This window comes from Schistocerca cancellata, unplaced genomic scaffold (genome assembly GCF_023864275.1).
Source record: "Schistocerca cancellata isolate TAMUIC-IGC-003103 unplaced genomic scaffold, iqSchCanc2.1 HiC_scaffold_237, whole genome shotgun sequence".
Lineage (NCBI taxonomy): Eukaryota > Metazoa > Arthropoda > Insecta > Orthoptera > Acrididae > Schistocerca > Schistocerca cancellata.
The window spans coordinates 10001-15000 of NW_026046259.1; the positions used below are offsets into that span (position 1 = coordinate 10001).

The following is a 5000-nucleotide window of genomic DNA, read 5'->3' on the forward strand; positions in this document are numbered from 1 at the left end:
TATGTCACCTTAACCTAACCTATGTCACCTTAACCTAACCTATGTCACCTTAACCTAACCTATGTCACCTTAACCTAACCCATCTTGCACCTTAACCTAACCTATGTCGCCTTAACCTAACCTCTGTTGCACCTTAACCTAACCTGTGTTGCACCTTAACCTAACCTGTGTTGCACCTTAACCTAACCTGTGTTGCACCTTAACCTAACGCAATTTGCACCGCAATGTAACGCAATTTGCACCGCAATGTAATGCAATTTGTACCGCAATCTACCCCAAGTTGTACCGCAATCTACCCCAAGTTGTACCGCAATCTACCCCAAGTTGTACCGCAATCTACCCCAAGTTGTACCGCAATCTACCCCAAGTTGTACCGCAATCTACCCCAAGTTGTACCGCAATCTACCCCAAGTTGTACCGCAATCTACCCCAAGTTGTACCGCAATCTACCCCAAGTTGTACCGCAATCTACCCCAAGTTGTACCGCAATCTACCCCAAGTTGTACCGCAATCTACCCCAAGTTGTACCGCAATCTACCCCAAGTTGTGCCGCAATCTACCCCAAGTTGTGCCGCAATCTACCCCAAGTTGTGCCGCAATCTACCCCAAGTTGTGCCGCAATCTACCCCAAGTTGTGCCGCAATCTACCCCACGTTGTGCCTTAACCTAACCCACGTTGTGCCTTAACCTAACCCACGTTGTGCCTTAACATAACCCACGTTGTGCCTTAACATAACCCACGTTGTGCCTTAACCTAACCCACGTTGTGCCTTAACCTGCTCTGTAAATGGCATATGACACGTTACATTAATGTATTGTTGTCCAACCGCAACCCGCTCAGAATGTTGTGTACACAGCTACGTGTCATCTCCCCATAACAGCTGTATTGCAGTGTGGTACGCCATAGAGACGTGTGGGAGTAATGGACGCAGTGGATGGCGATCAGCATGAGCCGTCTGTTCATGTAGTGGCGCGTGTATGCAGACATAGTAGTCTCTTCTCACACAATGTGATAGCACGGTGTCCCGCGTTCCACATCTGCGACATGCTACAGAGGCCGGTTGACAGTTCGTCGCGCAATGGACATCGCATACGTACGGGGGCACCTTCCACGTGCCCTCTAGTCGGGCACATTTTGTTGCGTGGATGTGAGCGGATGTAGTGTGTCTTGACACCTGACAGGCAGGCATGCAATAATAGTTGACTTTGCAAACGGGGATGGACGTGGACGTGTACGTTTACTGGTGACGTTACGCAAATGAACAACTGGTAACCCGTTGTGGTGCGGTTGATCTTGCTGGAGGTACATCTGTGAGGGCAACGATCGGTACAGCTATGACGCGGTTGTGTCAGCGATACCCACCACACCAATGAACGTGAATGTGGATCTGGGTGTGAAGCGATACGCGGCTGTGGGTGGGTGGGACTGTCCCCGGCCGGTGAGGGGGGGGCCGCCCGGCGTGCTGGCCGCGCGGTGCGTGGGCGCACGCGCTACAGCCGGCTGGTGGGGGCGCCCAGTGGCAGGCGCGCCGGCCGACGGACGCGGCAGGCGGCGCAGCTGCGCGCCGGGGCACCCTGCGCGCGGCGCCGTGCAGCCAAAGTGGGTCCTCGCCGGCCCGGTGCGAAGCGCGGTGGACATCTGCAGTGTGCTGGTCCGATTGAGGACTGTGTGCGTTGAGGATGCGCCGCCGCCCGGCACTCGGCGCCGCGACGCCGTCTGCTGCTCGGTCGCCCCAGCGGTTCTCGCTGGTGGTTTGTATCGCAGTTGTGCAGACGTGTTGGCACGTGCGCTGTGCTGGGAGAGTTCGCTTCGGCACCCACGTGGGGCCTTTGCCCTTCTGTGGCGCTGGCGTTGGAGCTGCCGGTCACCGTAGGTGGCGCGTGTTGTCTCCCGCCGGCAATGCCACGACAGCACGCTCCCGGGCCTCTGTCGGCAGCGGCAAGCTCAGTTGGGAGCACGGGTGGTCGCACCTAAAGCGTCTACTCGCCTAACTCCGGGCGATTGCGCCTCTCTCGAACCCGACCAAGTACTTAGGACGGCGCTGCGCGCCGCCGGGACCTGAGAGGGTTTCGAGGTGTATTGTGCAGGGGAGCTCAGCCTCCTCCTGTTTGCAGAATAATTGAGCGGACGCTTGCGTGTTCGCGCGGGCCCCCGGGACACACTCCCGGGCGGCCGGCTGCTCAGCTCTAGTTGACGCAGCTCCCTGGTTGATCCTGCCAGTAGTCATATGCTTGTCTCAAAGATTAAGCCATGCATGTCTCAGTACAAGCCGCATTAAGGTGAAACCGCGAATGGCTCATTAAATCAGTTATGGTTCCTTAGATCGTACCCACGTTACTTGGATAACTGTGGTAATTCTAGAGCTAATACATGCAAACAGAGTCCCGACCAGAGATGGAAGGGACGCTTTTATTAGATCAAAACCAATCGGTCGGCTCGTCCGGTCCGTTTGCCTTGGTGACTCTGAATAACTTTGGGCTGATCGCACGGTCCTCGTACCGGCGACGCATCTTTCAAATGTCTGCCTTATCAACTGTCGATGGTAGGTTCTGCGCCTACCATGGTTGTAACGGGTAACGGGGAATCAGGGTTCGATTCCGGAGAGGGAGCCTGAGAAACGGCTACCACATCCAAGGAAGGCAGCAGGCGCGCAAATTACCCACTCCCGGCACGGGGAGGTAGTGACGAAAAATAACGATACGGGACTCATCCGAGGCCCCGTAATCGGAATGAGTACACTTTAAATCCTTTAACGAGTATCTATTGGAGGGCAAGTCTGGTGCCAGCAGCCGCGGTAATTCCAGCTCCAATAGCGTATATTAAAGTTGTTGCGGTTAAAAAGCTCGTAGTTGGATTTGTGTCCCACGCTGTTGGTTCACCGCCCGTCGGTGTTTAACTGGCATGTATCGTGGGACGTCCTGCCGGTGGGGCGAGCCGAAGGCGTGCGACCGCCTCGTGCGTGTTCGTGCGTCCCGAGGCGGACCCCGTTGAAATCCTACCAAGGTGCTCTTTATTGAGTGTCTGGGTGGGCCGGCACGTTTACTTTGAACAAATTAGAGTGCTTAAAGCAGGCAAGCCCGCCTGAATACTGTGTGCATGGAATAATGGAATAGGACCTCGGTTCTATTTTGTTGGTTTTCGGAACCCGAGGTAATGATTAATAGGGACAGGCGGGGGCATTCGTATTGCGACGTTAGAGGTGAAATTCTTGGATCGTCGCAAGACGAACAGAAGCGAAAGCATTTGCCAAGTATGTTTTCATTAATCAAGAACGAAAGTTAGAGGTTCGAAGGCGATCAGATACCGCCCTAGTTCTAACCATAAACGATGCCAGCCAGCGATCCGCCGCAGTTCCTCCGATGACTCGGCGGGCAGCCTCCGGGAAACCAAAGCTTTTGGGTTCCGGGGGAAGTATGGTTGCAAAGCTGAAACTTAAAGGAATTGACGGAAGGGCACCACCAGGAGTGGAGCCTGCGGCTTAATTTGACTCAACACGGGAAACCTCACCAGGCCCGGACACCGGAAGGATTGACAGATTGATAGCTCTTTCTTGATTCGGTGGGTGGTGGTGCATGGCCGTTCTTAGTTGGTGGAGCGATTTGTCTGGTTAATTCCGATAACGAACGAGACTCTAGCCTGCTAACTAGTCGCGTGACATCCTTCGTGCTGTCAGCGATTACTTTTCTTCTTAGAGGGACAGGCGGCTTCTAGCCGCACGAGATTGAGCAATAACAGGTCTGTGATGCCCTTAGATGTTCTGGGCCGCACGCGCGCTACACTGAAGGAATCAGCGTGTCTTCCTAGGCCGAAAGGTCGGGGTAACCCGCTGAACCTCCTTCGTGCTAGGGATTGGGGCTTGCAATTGTTCCCCATGAACGAGGAATTCCCAGTAAGCGCGAGTCATAAGCTCGCGTTGATTACGTCCCTGCCCTTTGTACACACCGCCCGTCGCTACTACCGATTGAATGATTTAGTGAGGTCTTCGGACTGGTACGCGGCATCGACTCTGTCGTTGCCGATGCTACCGGAAAGATGACCAAACTTGATCATTTAGAGGAAGTAAAAGTCGTAACAAGGTTTCCGTAGGTGAACCTGCGGAAGGATCATTACCGACTAGACTGCATGTCTTTCGATGTGCGTGTCGTGTCGCGCAACACGCTACCTGTACGGCAGCAGCCGTGCGCCGCGTGCGGAACCACGCGTGCCTCTCAAAACTAACTGAAAAATGTTGTGTGGTACGAGCGCTGAAGCTCTGGAGCGGCTGGCCTGCGGCACCTGGCGCCTGGCGCCGGTTTTGAATGACTTTCGCCCGAGTGCCTGTCCGCTCCGGTGTGGAGCCGTACGACGCCCATCGGCCGTGAGGCCGTTGGACACAGAACGCTGGAACAGGGGCCGTCAAACGCCTCAGTCCCGCCTATGCAACTGTTTTGAAAGAGACAGTGGAAACTAACAGAAAAGATCACCCAGGACGGTGGATCACTCGGCTCGTGGGTCGATGAAGAACGCAGCAAATTGCGCGTCGACATGTGAACTGCAGGACACATGAACATCGACGTTTCGAACGCACATTGCGGTCCATGGATTCCGTTCCCGGGCCACGTCTGGCTGAGGGTCGGCTACGTATACTGAAGCGCGCGGCGTTTGTCCCGCTTCGGAGACCTGGGAGTGTCGTGGCCGCCTGTGGGGCCGGCCGCGTCTCCTCAAACGTGCGATGCGCGCCCGTCGCCTGGCGGTTCGCATACCGGTACTTTCTCGGTAGCGTGCACAGCCGGCTGGCGGTGTGGCGTGCGACACCTCGTACAACGACCTCAGAGCAGGCGAGACTACCCGCTGAATTTAAGCATATTACTAAGCGGAGGAAAAGAAACTAACAAGGATTCCCCCAGTAGCGGCGAGCGAACAGGGAAGAGTCCAGCACCGAACCCCGCAGGCTGCCGCCTGTCGTGGCATGTGGTGTTTGGGAGGGTCCACTACCCCGACGCCTCGCGCCGAGCCCAAG

The 5000-nt window shown here is 55.6% G+C and overlaps 3 non-coding genes across 3 annotated transcripts in view; all 3 read left to right on the top strand.

Annotated features, from left to right (window-relative positions):
- The first annotated feature begins 2201 nt into the window (after positions 1-2201).
- LOC126112978 (small subunit ribosomal RNA) lies at positions 2202-4110 on the top strand. The gene has a single exon (XR_007524699.1). It is a non-coding gene; the product is annotated as a small subunit ribosomal RNA (ribosomal RNA).
- A 351-nt stretch (positions 4111-4461) lies between these two features.
- On the top strand, positions 4462-4616 carry LOC126112988 (5.8S ribosomal RNA). The gene has a single exon (XR_007524708.1). It is a non-coding gene; the product is annotated as a 5.8S ribosomal RNA (ribosomal RNA).
- A 188-nt stretch (positions 4617-4804) lies between these two features.
- LOC126112983 (large subunit ribosomal RNA) overlaps positions 4805-5000 on the top strand; it is a 4222-nt gene continuing 4026 nt past the window's right edge. The window contains exon 1 of the ribosomal RNA XR_007524703.1: positions 4805-5000. This exon is cut by the window's right edge and continues 4026 nt beyond it. This is a non-coding gene — a ribosomal RNA (large subunit ribosomal RNA).